Source organism: Mixophyes fleayi, chromosome 7 (genome assembly GCF_038048845.1).
Source record: "Mixophyes fleayi isolate aMixFle1 chromosome 7, aMixFle1.hap1, whole genome shotgun sequence".
Classification (NCBI taxonomy): domain Eukaryota; kingdom Metazoa; phylum Chordata; class Amphibia; order Anura; family Limnodynastidae; genus Mixophyes; species Mixophyes fleayi.
Genome location: NC_134408.1, coordinates 31,392,881 through 31,409,422, shown reverse-complemented (window position 1 = coordinate 31,409,422; position 16,542 = coordinate 31,392,881).

Here is a 16,542-nt window from a genome sequence, read left to right as displayed (position 1 = left end):
AGGGCACTGTCCCTGAAACTCAGGACTTCTAATCTGCCTTCCGGGAGATATGTTACACTTCTTTGAGCAGGCATTGTACGCTTCTGTTGATGGTGTACGTAACAATGCAAGTTTTTGTGCTGTAGGGGAGTGGCCTAGTGCTTTTCACACTCACACGCACCCTTTAAACGTGAGAGCTATTGATTTAACATTGTGACTGGTTGGGGAAGGGGGCTAGAGTGTGCCCTCATTGCTAGGCTTTCTATATTTAATGTACATATCCCTTTTTCATAACAGGACCCCAACATTCCAGGGTCCAGACAGCAACTGAGCTTAAGACATCAGCAGCAGCAGGTAGTGAGCTCTGCAAGAACGGGTAGTAGAGAGCAGGACAGTCTGTCAACTATTCTGATTCTAGTGGGGCAAGACTTTGTCCCAATCTAAGTGGGTGAGGCCTAACTATGCACTCTTTATATACACTGCATTCCTTATATACTACACAATGCCGCTAGCCAAGCCCTTCATGGGCTGACCACACCTCCTCTAGTGTCTGGTCTTGCCTGTATGGTGGCTGACCACACACCGTCTGGTGGGCCCCTACCATTGCAGTCCCCCTGTGGGCCCTTCATGCCCCAGTCCGACACTGGCCTGATTCATTAAGGAAAGTAAAGCAAAAAAAATGAGTAACTTTGAACCTTGGCAAAACCATGTTGCAATGGAGGGGGGGGGGGTAGATTTAAAATGTGAGCACAGATTTATAATTGGGGAAGGGCATGTTCTAGATCAACTGTTAATGTCAGTGTAAAAATAAAACTATCAAGTATTTGCATCCTAGATGAAAAAACAGCCAGTATTTAACTTATGTACAAAATAATAAACTAAGTTGCACCCCTTTCATTGTAACATGGTTTTGTCCAGGAGAAACCTTGCTAATTTTTTTTGCTTTACTTTGCTTAATGAATCAGGCCCAATATTTTTTTAACGTCACAAGTACCTACTAATTATTGTTGATTATTGATACCACGAGAGGAGAGAATGCACAAACCAATAATTAAAGTTGCCTGCAAGTGGCAAACCTAAGTTTTGCCGGCTACGGCAGGACATAAAAGCGTGCACTTTTAATTGGGATTTGTGGCTGTGAATGTTGCGCTGATGCAGAATCATTGCTGTAAACACAGCTAGAGAAACATGGCAGCTACAGGACAAAAATGGTGTTGTTTTGTTTTTATTCTGATCCCGTTCCTAGAATTATTTACAGCTGCGGGCTATATTAAACCGTGTATGGCAAGTGTCCTCATTTACATGCTAATTCATTTATATGTTTCAGATTTGTTTCTTCAAATCATTTTAACTCGTTCGCTGGTGGTGTAAGAATGATACCACTGTCTCCTGAAGAGGAAAGTAAAGAGGAAAGGAAAAAAGTACTTTAGTCACCTTCAAAATTTCAGGCTTTTTATTATTTTCTTTGAAGGGATTAAACTGTTAAGTTTCAGGTTGACAGGATTAATACCCAGTTTGGGCACACACGTGGGGAGCACACACACTTTTAGCATTAATGGAGCCTCTTAGTGCTGTTGGAAGGTGACTGCATGCAGAGGTGGAACTAGAGAGCTGTGGGCCCCAAACAGGGATCTGTGGAGGAGGAAACCGGAGCCCACAGCTCACTTGTTCCCCATGCAGCAGGCCCCATTATCTCCATGGGTCCCAGTGCACCAATGGTAGTTCAGCTACTGACTGCATGCATTGGCCAATATGGGTAACTGTGCTCGTCTTCTTCCCACATATGTAGACATGCCTGACAACAATCAATTAATTTCTACGGAATTTTTATCAGGTAACAGGGTTTGCTGTCGGGCAGGAGGGCATCGGTCCCTCGGGCCGGTCCCATAGTGGGCTTCCTTGGGCTGGGTCACTGGGCCAATTGGATTTATTTTCCTTTAAAATGTTCCTAATGGCTGCTGAGTCAAGAAATGCCCCCTTGGCTTAAATTTGCCCTTTGTATGTACTTATTTCTATAGAGCTTAAGATTGAACAATTCCAACTTTATTAATTTACGATGCTCCCACATACAGAAAATAGAGGGGGGGGGGGCTTTGGGAACACCTTTACCTGAAGCCAAGAGTCGAATCTTTGGAAATTGTGCCCATTTTGCCAAACAGCTCTTGAATTACAGTAATGTAGAGGCCGAATTTATTAGCTACAGCTCCACATAAAGGTGGAGTTGTGCTTGATGTCAATCATCATCATCACTATTTATTTATATAGCGACACTGATTCCGCAACGCTGTACAGAGAACTCACTCACATCAGTCCCTGCCCCTTTGGAGCTTACAGTCTAAATTCCCTAACACACACACGCGCAAACACTGAGGATACCCACGCAAACACCGGGGGAACATACAAACTTCCCACAGATAAAGCCATGGTCAGGAATCGAATTCATGACCCCAGTGCTGTGAGGCAGAAGTGCTGCCCCAACATGCTTTCAAAATCCCACTTTTCCTTCACGTAGAATGTTGTGAACCCCCAACTGGCCGGAGAGGTATTCCCTCTAATAAACAAATGACACCATACCATTCAATCTTGATACTTACCCTTTACACTAACTAGAAAAACTAGTTAGTGTAACTAGTCAAACTTAAATCCCAAAGTCTTCTGAATGATCAATAAACCCAAATCTGGTAATTCAAACCAAAGAGATACCTAAGGTGTTGGGAACATTACTATATACCTGTATGGTAAAAGGACATTCCTTCAGTAAATGGTCCATAGATTTGATTTTCAACACACATTCCTCCTGAGGTCAGTTGTGGTCTTAACTTAAAGTTTCCCATAAAAGCAGAGCCAAACTACATCCCGCACTTTTAGGAGAATTCTCAGGGAGTTGACTATAAGAGCCTTGTTCTCAGTGGTCAAAGTGGAAATTTAGAAGCGGTGGTATAAGCAATGTAAATGAATTGAATTTGATAGTTTTACACTAAAGGCAGTTGGAGAAGTGGCGGTATGGCATAACGTATACACCCGACTTTCACCACTGCTTGTTCTCAATAACAGTTCTGGTCAACCTATCAGGGACAGTGGGTCACAAAAGTGGAAACCCAGGATTTACCTATCCACAGATTATTTTCTCTGTCCCTAGCTGTTGTCTCAGAACTTTCAGGCATTTACCAACATAAGCCATGAACTAGTTCTGTGAAGTAATCATGCTCTTCACTAAACTACTATTCACCAAATAATTAAAAAAATGGGCTGCCCAGGCTCAGAAATCAACCCACAAAAAAAGTCTTTTACTAGGCTACTTGAAAAATAATATTTTCTAGTTTCTCCATGTCAGAATAGAGAGGTGCAATGGGGTGCCAATCCCTAATCTTGGTTGGATATGTCCCTTTGGAAAGCAGAATAATAGTGTCAATGAGACAGGGGGTCAGGATATCATTACATTATAATAATATTCAGCTGGTAGACAGTCTGGCCCTAGTGATTTATTCTTAACACTTGTCTTCTAAGTCCTGATCCACTGTTGTTCTAACATTTAAACCATCAAGAGGGATGACTTTATTTACGGGCAATGGGATATCTGCAAGTAAACTAGAATTATTTTGTCCACGTCCATATCAGCATAAAATCACTCAGCTCAGGAAGCATCAGAGCATTAAGCAAGAAGAGGTGGGCTACAAGAAAATGGCTGTCGCTCTCCTACACTGAGGATAAAAGTTGTCCCATATTAGCAATAACAAGTTTTACTCTGGTGTGTTCATTAGATAACTGAGCATAGAGTTACAATACAAGTGATGTGTTTTACTGATGTGAGGGGGGCTTGGTGAAAAAGTCTAAGGGGAAAATGCGAGGGACGCAACAATATTTGTATCATCGCGGCCCTGGTCCCCGCTGTGCAATGCTGTGTTTCACTTCATTGCTCAGAGGGGCATAATGATGTAAGTGACAGTGGATCACTTCATCATGGCCATACACACTTTGCCCATTGGACATCTCAGTAGAGTGGGCAAGTATGGTTCTATTAGGTGTGGGGAGAGTTTCAGAACATTCTGTAGTATGCCTCTTCTGTGGGATTACAGGTTCCCTCTCTGTTGACCTTTTTAGTTTCCCTGTGATGTTCGTACCTGTAACATTCTATCTCTGTTTATGTAAAGTTCATTCATCTCTTCACTGTGTTTCTTCAAATTGTTTATCTTTTTTCCTCATCAATTTCACTATATAATGTACATTTTTTTTATTATAGTCTCTCCTATATGTCTTATTACATTCCACATTTTTCTTCCATAATTGGATTTGTAGTTTTCAAAGATTCTTTTTTCAGCTCTGATTTGCCTGATTATTATTTAAAACCACTGTCCCCTGGTTAAGTGACTTTACTTGAGCCCTTCATCATGGCTGTTATCCTCCTCTCATTTGAACTTAGTTTAGATATAGCATCCTTCCCCAAAACAAAACGGGATCTTGATAGACCACTGGCTGGTCCTGTAGCGTCTTGCGTACTCTGGGGGCCAATGGGATATGGGGCACAGTTTAGTCCTCTCAAATAGGAAGAGACTCTCTCCCCACTGCAGCTGGTCAATTGAGTCTTTTTATTGACCCTGATAACATTTTTTTCCTTTATAATGTTCCTAATAGGCTGCTGAGATGAGTATTGCTCCCCGGGCTAAAGTGGCGTTGCTGATGCAGTCCAATATGTTAAGCAGCAGCACAGACTTGTGTATCACGCTTTGTCTTCTGCCCACCCTGATCAATTCCCTTGTTGTGGAAATCAGTTTGCTTGAATTACAAAAGCATACTGTTCGGACTGTGTGCGAAAACATAAAATGACTACAGAAAACCTAGGGCCTGATTAAGGGTTTCGGTCACCATAGGCAAATACACCAAGAGCGCCTCCCTACCCCCGCCCCCAATGTATAGGAATACGCCTAAATATAAATATTCCGAAATATTCTCCAGCATTCAAATTTAGATTGATTGCGCCGTTGTCTCTTACCTGTTCTTGCTCTTCTCTCTTGCTGCTTTGTTGTCTTCCCACTGGCTTCTGGAAATTTGGAGTCCTGTATTGAAAATGCAAAAATTTTACTATATTGCAAATGTTAACAAACCCTGAATGATTAGGCTCTTTAATTTAAAAAAAAACACTCCATTATGGACAGATAACACTACCCCATTGTACAGGCATATATAACTAATATCTGAACATTTGTGGTAAATAAATTATTTACCCCTACCAGCCCCATCTCACTGGTATTTAATATTCTAGTGATAGATGAGACCAGAGAGCAGCCATGTAACTGCCACACAAAAAGATATCATGCCCCACAAAGCTGCTCTATTTTTTAAATACCACGCAAGACATTTCATCAGGGCCGGATTAAGGGAATGGAGGCCCCTGGGCTAAGGGGGCCTCCATTCCCCCGTGAGGGCCCCCCTCCCCCTGTGATCGAAGCTGCCCAAGCTCCCCCGCCCCCGACCGATCAATACTGCTGCTGAGCACTTTCAAGGGCCCCCTGGATGCCATAGGCCCCTGGGCTGTAGCCCAGTTAGCCCTATGGTTAATCCGGCCCTGCATTTCATTAACCCTGTAGGCATTTTCAGCCCCTCTCCCCCCTGCAGACATTTGCAGCCCCTCTTTCCCCCCCTGCAGACATTTCCAGTCCCTCTTCTTCCCCCCTGTAGACATTTTCAGCCCCTCTTCCCCCCCCTGTAGACATTTTCAGGCCCTCTCCCCCTCATCACACATTTTCAGCCCCTCTCCCTGCACACATTTTCGGGTCCTCTTCTCCCCCACCCCATACACACATTGTCGGGTCCTCTTCTCCCCCACCCCATACACACATTGTCTGGTCCTCCTCTCCCCGCCCCCCCCCCCCATACACACATTGTCTGGTCCTCCTCTTCCCCCCCCCCATACACACATTGTCGGGCCCTCTTCTCCCCCACCCCATACACACATTGTCTGGTCCTCCTCTCCCCGCCCCCCCATACACACATTGTCGGGTCCTCTTCCTCTCCCCCCCAGCACCATTTTCTCTGAGAAAATAAAAATACACTTCCCATACAGCCAGTCCTACGTGGCTGCGCGTGACATCACAACATCACATAGCGCCGCGTAGGACTGGCTGTAGAGGGCGCACAGTGGATTCCCGGAGGCTGCTTATGGTAAGTGTATTTTTTTTTATGACAGCGCGGGAGCCGGGCCAGCACACTGAGCCGTAATGACGGCTCCACCGGGGCTTAAAAAAAAATTTTATTATGAGGATCGCAGGGAGCAGGACTGGCCCACACTGCCATCGGCCCTTCTGGCATTTGCCAGAAGTGCCAGATGGCCAGTCCGGCCCTGATTGTGAGGCAATGAGCAGTCAGCCAGGTGCCGGTACTCGATATTTGCACTGTTCTGGGTACAAGAATGGGGACTTAATGCTGACATTGCTAAGTTCTAAGATCCAGAACAGATGCCTGAGTGTTTCAGCGAGAACATATACTGTAAGATTTGCTTCTGTATTTACGGAAAGAGAAAAAAGTAATGGAACATGATTACCTTCAATAAAAATGCAATATTAATTCTAATGCACAAAGAGGAGAGATATAAGAGTAGACTGTCTTAAGTTCAAAAATAATTTTACAACATTCCGGATAATGAATTATAGCATCAAATCCATCACAATCGTATGAAGGTAGAAATTTTCAAAAATATATTGTAGAAAAAATATATATTATATTAAAGAATAATCAACTGAAGGAAACATAAATTATGATAAGGAATACATAACTTTAGCATGGCAAAACTGTAAATAATGAAAGATAAAATACACTTCATCATACAGGAAAGACAAACACCCCCGCTATTCTATGAGCCCTCCCCACTACCCCTGTTGCAAGCAAGCAAACCAACCAGCTTCTGGAGGACTATAGAGGTGGCACTGTGACGTTCTGACACCGTTTTGGCTTCATTACCCATTTTACATAGTTTTCATGGTGCTGTGAAATCATTACAAGCGGCAGTACTCCCAGTAGAACTGCATTTTGAGAATATAAAAAGGCAGAAATTTGCTACTGGTATTCACAGATGCTCCTACACAAGGTATCTCTAGGGTCACAGCAATAAAACAAAAACAGAGATACACTTCTTGGTCTAACGCAGGCCTGTCTAACCTGCAGCCCTCCAGATGTTGTGAAACTACAAGCCCCAGCATGCTTTGCAAGTAGACAACCTGCTGATAGCTGGAAGGGCATGCTGGGACTTGCAGTTTCACAACATCTGGAGGGCCGCAGGTTGGACAGGCCTGGTCTAACATAAGCTTTAATACAAATATTATTTAACAATGGAATTATTCTTTCAATTGATTCCTTTACAAGCATAAACCACTTGAATAAAGATGCTGGGAGGGAGATGGTGAAACACTGCCAAGCGTGAAACACAGCAAAGTCATGAGACAGGGACATACAGATGGGGCCTGTGCATTGAAGTGGATTAGAATCATCATGTATGAGTTCATAGTAGAAGAAGTCACACATTACTCAAAGAAATTGGCAGCAAGGTTTGAAGATGGGGTTAACCCACAGCATGCTGTGATGCATAACTCCCCAAACAATGAAAGCTGCTTGTGCTCAGTAAATGTAAACTTTTATTAGGCTTGGTAAAATGAAATCTAATTGAATTTTGGCTACTTGTCAATTATATGGGTGTAGAACTTGAAATGGAGGAGCCACTCTGCCATGAACTCCTGCCTCCTATCAGTCCAGGGATCTGCTTCACGATGAAGCATAGAGATACATTAAGGAAAGTAAAGCAAAAAAAAATGAGTAACTTTGCACCTTGGCAAAACCATGCTGTATTAGGATGGGTAAATTTAAAATGTGAGCACAGATTTATAGTTGGAGTAGGGCATGTTCTAGATCAACTTCAAATTTCAATGTTTAAATAAAGCTATCAAGTAATCAAGTATCTGTGTGCTACATGAAAAACAGGCAGTATTTATCTAATGTGTAAAACAATAAACTAATTTGCACCCCTTGTATTGTAACATGGTTTTGCACAGGAGAAAACTTATTAATTTTTTCGCCTTACTTTCCTTATTGCATCAGGACCCATGTGTCTGTGCAAAGAAAAAATACCAGAGAGCAGCAAAGGGCACAACGCAGGATTCTGCACAGGTCATCCTCCGTATCACGCGTGGAGCCTGTATAATTAACAAGCATTGAACTTTGAAATGGATTCCCTTTCAGTATTTTTTAAATATAGTTACTGCTTTGTAACAATGCCTCTCATTTTCCTGCAGGTGTTGCTGCTGCTTTTGCTGTCTATGAAAAGTCAATACCCATGTGCTTCTCATAGATAGCAGTATACTAAAGAAGAAGAGCATCATTAATGCTAAACACTGCCTCCAGTGCCAGTGTGCCAATCAGGGCAGGTGCTACCATTAGGCGCCAAGTTTTAGGGTGCGCCTAAAACACTGAATAATTGACATAATACGGTGCTGGGTTTTGATGCTGCCCCTCACCTCCAGCTTGCTAAAGTAAGCAGTGGGGGGTACAGCCCCTGAGGGAGGGGCACCTAGGCTGTCCAAGGAACTTCTGCCATGCCAAGAACGCAGAGTTTCCACTGCCTACTATGTGTCAGCAAACAGCCAGATCCAGGGAGTTAAAAGCCCATGTGTCACTAGCTTCCCACTATTTTTGTAAACATTTGTCAGGTAATTAAACTAAGGAATAAATAAAACAACTAGTAGAACCCTCCATCTTTTCTCACTGAATCCATTGATGATTGGCAGAAACCAATCAGCTAAAGAGAACATCCCTTTACAATGCTCACCGTCTAGGCTTATGAAGTAAATGCAGCATTGACCAATGATAGAGATGTGTTCAGCCCAGACTGGAAATCCAGTTACAGCTGACACTATAAGGATTGCCCATTGCCTTGTAAATAAGCACAGCCGCTGGTTGCAAAGAAATGCACCAAGGGCCTTATTTATCAATTAATGAAAAATGGTATTCACTTGGGATAGAGGTTATTTTCATTGAACCCTATACCACAGGATTACTGTTGGTAAACCCCGCCAGCACTAATACTCCCCGTCCTTGCATTGTGGTGGTACGTGAATAGCCACAATACCTATTCTTTCATCACCATGTCATGAAGACAGTAACAGATGAAAATACTTTTCAAAAATACGGTTTTCCTTGAATAAAACATTTGTTTAATTTCTAAAATATGTAATATATATATATATATATGTATGTAGAACTAAGTCAAAATCTATGGTTTCGGTTCCACTGCTCATGCAGAAGCTGGCTAGCCAAAATCACGTATGACATATCTGCGGCTACTTGCCCTGCGAATAGGTAATTAACCCTTACAACTTCCAGGCCCATATCTCTAGGGAGGCCGAACAATATTTGGGGGTAAATTGGGCAGCAATAAGGAACTTTTTCAAAAAATTGTCCTTATCGCCAGGGAAAGGGGCCTATTTATCAATAGAAATAGTCTCTCTGTCCATTGTGTGCTGTTTTAATATCAGTCTCAAATGATCTGTCGGTTAATTTAGTGACTTGTTTCTGCAATTTGTGGAAAATGTTACAAACTGGAACATCTAAACAATTAACTTTACAAGAAGCAATTTGTAGGCATGGAACCAATCAGTTTAAATCTAATAATAATTAAGCGCATTTGCCCAATTAGAAGACAAATCAATTTGCAGCTGTTTTGTTCAACTCGAGACTTTGCTAATGCTGTAAAGGTTGTGTTGATGGTGTGACATGATCACAGGACTTGCATCACTTCAATCTTGTATTTCTGAGGAATGGGCTTAATATGACAGTAACAGGGGGTGGGGGGATAAAACAGTGACATTGTACAGTCAGGGCTTTGAATCAAAGCCTTTGATGCATTCTTGGACAAACTCACAAAAAGTAAAGCCAACAAAGGGAATAGGAAGGAAGTTAGAAATGGAAATTATATCAGTAGATCTGTATGTTACCCACACAATGCACTGCTCACACTGCTCCCTTCCTGGTAAGCACTAGTTATACATCCATGGCTTAAACAGCTAAATCGATGGTCTAAATGCATGGGTGCATTATCTATAATGGGAGCAGGGTACACAGGCCCATGAGTCATGGGGGCTCCGCACCAGTGCCTTGACCACTCACTGTTGCCTCTCTCGAGCTGGCCGGTCTGTTCCCCCACTGCAGTACAGGAACTGGAGCCCCACGTGATACAGTGGCTGATAGTCTATGAGAGTGCCATGTGGTAATCTCATGAATGAGTGACATGCCCCCAGTTTACCAGTGACTGGGAGTCGCTGCATCACATGATCCGGTGCCATGAACCCAAGTCTGCTACTATTTGTGTGGAAAAAATAGGACCAGTCAGTGTGCCTCTTCTAACAACTATGGGCCCGAGTCATTAAGGAGAGCAAAGCATAAAAAAGGAGTAACTTTACACCTGAGCAAAACCATATTGTATTGGAGGGGGAGGTAAATTTATGCCCTAGATCAACTTTAAATTTCAGTATAAAAATAAAGCTATCAAGTATTTGTGTGCTAGATGAAAAAACAGCAAGTATTTAACTCAGACCCTGTGTGTTTACGTAGGTAAAGGGGTATGAGGAGTGATAGGGGGTGAAGAGGGATGGGGAAGGTGATGAAGGGGCATGGGGAAGGTGATGAAGAGGGATTGGGAAGGGGATGAAGAGGGATGGGGAAGGGGAGGAATGAAGGGGATTAAAAGGGATGGGTAAGGTGATGAAGGGGCATGGGGAAGGTGATGAAGAGGGATGAGGAAGGGGATGAAGAGGGATGGGGAAGGGGAGGAAGGGGATGAAGAGGGATGAGGAAGGGGATGAAGAGGGATGGGGAAGGTGATGAAGAGGGATGGGGAAGGTGATGAAGAGGGATGGGGAAGGTAATGAAGAGGGATGGGGAAGGTGATGAAAAGGGATGGGGAAGGGGATGAAGAGGGATGGGGAAGGGGATGAAGAGGGATGGGGAAGGGGATGAAGAGGGTTGGCGAAGATAATGAAGAGGGATGGGGAAGGTGATGAAGAGGATGGGGAAGGTGATGAAGAGGGATGGAGAAGGTGATAATGAGGGATGGGGAAGGTGATGAAGAGGGATGGGGAAGGTGATGAAGAGGGATGGGGAAGTGGATGAAGAGGGATGGGGAAGGGGATGAAGAGGGATGAGGAAGGGGATGAAGAGGGATGGGGAAGGTGATGAAGAGGGATGGGGAAGGTGATGAAGAGGGATGGGGAAGGTAATGAAGAGGGATGGGGAAGGTAATGAAGAGGGATGGGGAAGGTGATGAAAAGGGATGGGGAAGGGGATGAAGAGGGATGGGGAAGGGGATGAAGAGGGATGGGGAAGGGGATGAAGAGGGATGAGGAAGGGGATGAAGAGGGTTGGCGAAGATAATGAAGAGGGATGGGGAAGGTGATGAAGAGGGATGGGGAAGGTGATGAAGAGGGATGGGGAAAGGGATGAAGAGGGATGGGGAAAGGGATGAAGAGGGATGGGGAAGGTGATGAAGAGGGAAGGGGAAGGTGATGAAGAGGGATGGGGAAGGTGATGAAGAGGGATGAGGAAGGGGATGAAGAGGGTTGGCGAAGATAATGAAGAGGGCTGGGGAAGGGGATGAAGAGGGATGGGGAAGGTGATGAAGAGGGATGGGGAAGGTGATGAAGAGGGATGGGGAAGGTGATGAAGAGGGATGAGGAAGGGGATGAAGAGGGTTGGCGAAGATAATGAAGAGGGATGGGGAAGGGGATGAAGAGGGATGGGGAAGGTGATGAAGAGGGATGGGGAAGGTGATGAAGAGGGATGGGGAAGGGGATGAAGAGGGATGGGGAAGGTGATGAAGAGGGATGGGGAAGGTGATGAAGAGGGATGAGGAAGGGGATGAAGAGGGATGAGGAAGGGGATGAAGAGGGATGAGGAAGGGGATGAAGAGGGTAGGTGAAGATAATGAAGAGGGATGGGGAAGGTGATGAAGAGGGATGGGGAAGGTGATGGTGGGAAAGAATGTAGAATGAATACAAGGTGGGTGTATGAAATGAGATGATGGGGGTGAGGGAGATCGTGATCTCTCCATTATTTTCTAGACCTCGGATACACTAGGTGCAGTTGTGACGTGAGATGTGATATCTGGTTAGTGAGCAGTGCTATAGTTGTCTAATCTAGATGTAGATATGGGTATAAGGCGCACAGGGGAGGAAGAGGACATATGGGGACAGGAGAGAGGATCTGGGTAATACACCAATGGATTGGCTGGTGGAAGAACTTAAAGTTTATAGGCCCCCTGAGGAAGTCTAATACAGTGGCGGATCCAGGGGGGGGTGATCGCCCCCCCTAGCAGGGGCTTGCTGCCGACAGCTGCACACTGTGCAGGTCCGTTCAGCAGTGACAGTGTGCTGCCCGGCTGCTCTGATTGTGTTTTAAACACAATCAGAGCAGCGGGACAGCACACTGCCACTGCCGAGCGGACCTGCACATACTGTGCAGCCGCCGGCAGCCTTAGAAATAAAAAAGGGGGCGGGGCCTAAATAGCCCCCCCTAAAATCGCCCCGGGTATATCAAGAGTCTAGATCCGCCCCTGGTCTAATATTAGATTAAACGCGTTGGTTTTCTGAACAATATATACCGACAAGTGCAACCTAAAACACCAGAATCTATTTGTATTAAAGAAACCTGCAGAACTATGCCAGCTGGGGAGTGGATTAAAGCCGATGACGGGACCTCCTACAACTGCACTAACACACGTGAGCTGTAGTAAGTTTTCACTCTGCGTTCTACACTTAACCTATTGTTTACAGGCTTTCACTACGAACGCTGTTTCTTACGTACAGGTTTGTATTCTTTATGTATTTTTTATATGATGAAATGTTAGAATAAAATTCATTTTATTATAAGTGGTAATGCACCATTAGCATTTTTTCTTCCCTTTATTGGACACTATCTGTGGAGTGTGATGATTCAGAACAACGCTGAAAAGAAAGAAGGGGACTATAGTTTTGGAGATGATATGCCTATTTACCACTGAAGTTCTGTAAGTTCTTTTCTATAAGGGCTGAATATGGAGGGGACCGGTTGCCTTATTTGGGAAGTTTATTCATTTCTCCTATTTGAATAGTATATGTGTTTCCTGGAACATCTACAAGGTTGCACTATGTTGGTTCTCTTTTATGTTTTTCATGTCACAACGTGAAACTATAAGAGAAGAGGTTCTATCCTTGCAATTGAGATTTTTCATTATTTGGTATTAGTAGATGGGGATCATTAGCGCCACACCTGTGTTTTATGTTTGTATTTATTAAGAAATTGAGTAAGTTTTCTGGACAAAACCATGTTACAATGGAAAGGGTGCAAATTAGTTTTCTATTTTGCACATAAGTTAAATACTGTAATTTTTCATGTAGCACACAAATACTTGATAGCTTATTTGTACACAGAAATTTCAAGTTGATATTTGTGTGCTACATGAAAAAACAGGCAGTATTTAACTTATGTGCAAAATAGAAAACTAATTTGCCCCCCTTGCATTGTAACATGGTTTTGTCAGGAAAACGTACTCAATTTCTTGCCTAAGTTCCTTAAGGAATCAGGCCCGATGTCTCAAAAAGTGGGTGATGTTATCCCTGATATACTAAAATAAAATAAAATTATATACTAATTGAAATCCTTTGTTCTTATCATCACTATTCTAAAAAGTGTAATATGTAAAGAAGGTAACACAAACAATCTTCTGTTTCATACACTGTTATGGACAGTATGGTTTATTGTTTTGTCAATTTACAAAATATAAAAAAAGACTCTCAAAGTTGGTGGAACTTCAGGCAATTATCCAATAGATTGCCCCAACCCACCCCTTGTTTTCACACATAGCATCCGCACTTCCCGAAAATGAAATGGGAAAGTATATTGCATTTTTTGTATGGCAAAAGCTGTGTGGTTTAGTTTTTACAAACATTTATTTGAATAAACCATACAATAGTGAACTCGATGACAGATACACGTATTAAATAAAGTCTGCTATACTAAATTAAACACGTCTTCATAAAAATCCTCACATGTTCAGCAATGTCCCTTTATTTTCTATACAAAATTGGTAATCTCTCCCTAAAGTTTCATCAGCTTAGCATGTCGCCTTGGCTGCTCCTGTGTCCCAGAAGCACTGAAATACCCATGAGTACTGATAAGGATCTGCGTTAACAATTTTCTAGGGACTGAAAATGAATTGTGTGTCATTAGCAATCTATGATCCTTCATTATAGAGGGGAAGAAAAACAATTCTGTATTAGCCATGTTGCAGTTATTTTTTTTCCATGTAATGCAAATCTCATTTATCATAACACATAAGTGTACTTACCTGATGTAATGAATGTGAGATTTGCTTCTGACAAACCATTATAAGTGAATGACCGGTCTTTGCTGTATTCTAGATGAGATAATTAGGTTAAGATTCAAGGAGTAATTCAACCATTTAAAGTCCACCTGTTACGTAGCCATTTTGTGAGGTGAACCAATATGCATAAAATTGCTGTCTTATCAATTCACTAGTAACTAGGGACATCAATGTGGCAGCCATTTTGGCTGCTGAGCCACTGTTTATGAGCATACAGGCTATCAATTCTTTAGTAACTAGTGACATCACTGTGGCAGCCATTTTGGCTGCTGAGCCAATGTTTATAAGAATGTAGGCTATCAATGGGTGGAAATGGCCACACTGTGTATCACATTGTCTTGTGTTGTATAACCTAGCCTGATCCAATAATGCAATTAGAGACTAGTAACCAGCAAAACATAGAGGTATGCCTCTTTCCTTAACAGATTCATTTCATCCAATTAGTGTAGCACCTCATCTCGTTATAAACTTGCTCCACCTACACCCCCCCAACAACTAGCAGAACGATGTGTGTCCCACAACCTTAGGGTACGTGTGGGACCTGGATGAGGCTAGAACAGGGGTACAAACAGGGCCATCTTTTCCATTGGGCACGATGGGCAGCTGCCCGGGGGCCCCATGGGCAAAGGGGCCCCATAGGCACGGCTCTTAATGAGAATAAATAATCCTGCAAAAGAAAAAAAACCTGCAAAAAAAACCTACAAGGGTCACTGAGCAAGTACATCTATCTATCTCCATCTCTACATATCAATATCTATATCTATATCTATATCTAGGGGCCCCGGTGCACTGCTTTGCCCGGGGGCCCATAATGTTGTTAAGATGGCCCTGGGTACAAACACATAATTTCGCTTTAACATTAGATCATTGCTGATATAACATGTGGGCATTGCTGGTTAGAGCATGGGATGCTGTTTACAGGTCCCAAATATAGTTTCTGCACTCGGACACGTCACATTTTTCGCCTGCCACTCTTTTCCTGTGGAAAATACAAATAAACAATTCTGAAACTCAGTGACCAGTAAATGTGTGTTGCCTGCATCGCTCAGCTGTTCCGAAGTCTATTAGAAGAAAAATCCTTTCATCATCCATAGTTACTATGTGTTTATGGCATATTACTTGGTGCATGACCCTTGTTTATTTTGCACTTTTAATGAAGGTAGCACTGGGAATGTAATTAAGGAGCTCTGCAGCCATGAAAGCAGAGAGGAGGAGCCTTGGGGAAAACAGCAGCAAGTCTATGGAGGCGACACTGTCTTAAACACTTCTGTTCCTTTAAGTCATGCCCTGCTGAGTTTAACTAGATTTTAATTAATCTTTTATGTGAACTTCCTTGTTCAGATCACTAAGTCCGAACCTCACAGTTCTAGTAACAAAACACAGATCTGCAGGCCTGCATGTGGTGGGCAAAAATAAAATATAACATATGGACACCCAGGGATACATAAGGTGTATTAATACTGGTCCGACTCCTTACACAAAGTTCACGTTTTGGGCCCCAAACAACCACCCTGCCTTAATCACAATTAACGTTATTGTTGTAGTCAACATTTGTCCCTGAAAATGTCCCTATTTAAAATTCCTCTTGTCTGCATGTTAGGTGCAACTATTACCCCACAGGCAAGTAAAAATTTATTGAAAGATTTTTTTTATTTTTTTTTAAATACACTATTATCCAAATCTGTCATTGCCATGATGGATGTTGTAGTGCTCCATGATCTGCGGAGACAGATCCCAGCCCCAATACCTCTGCAAAATAAAATATACTGAGCCACATTTATATCAATGGCTGTTTATGTTTGTGTAGTTGTTTATTACCCTATATTAAGTCATAGCATTACTCACACTCATCTGTGCTACTTACGTGCATTACCTCATCTGTTTGTTATTTGCTCCTGGATCCGGCGCTGCGGTATCCGTGGCTCCTAATAAATAAATATTAATAAAAATAATACATAACACAAGCTTGTGGTTTGCGCTTCTTTGCAAAATAAGATAACAATTAGAAGGTGGGCAAATGACAACAGATAGGATGTATCAATAGTTGTGTCAGGTGGGCCTGTTAACAGATTGGAGTCTTGAGACTGTATAATCAATCATACAGGAGAAAGTTCACATTATGTAAGCACTGTGATTGGTCTTGCAGAGTTCTAAGAGTTGTACTT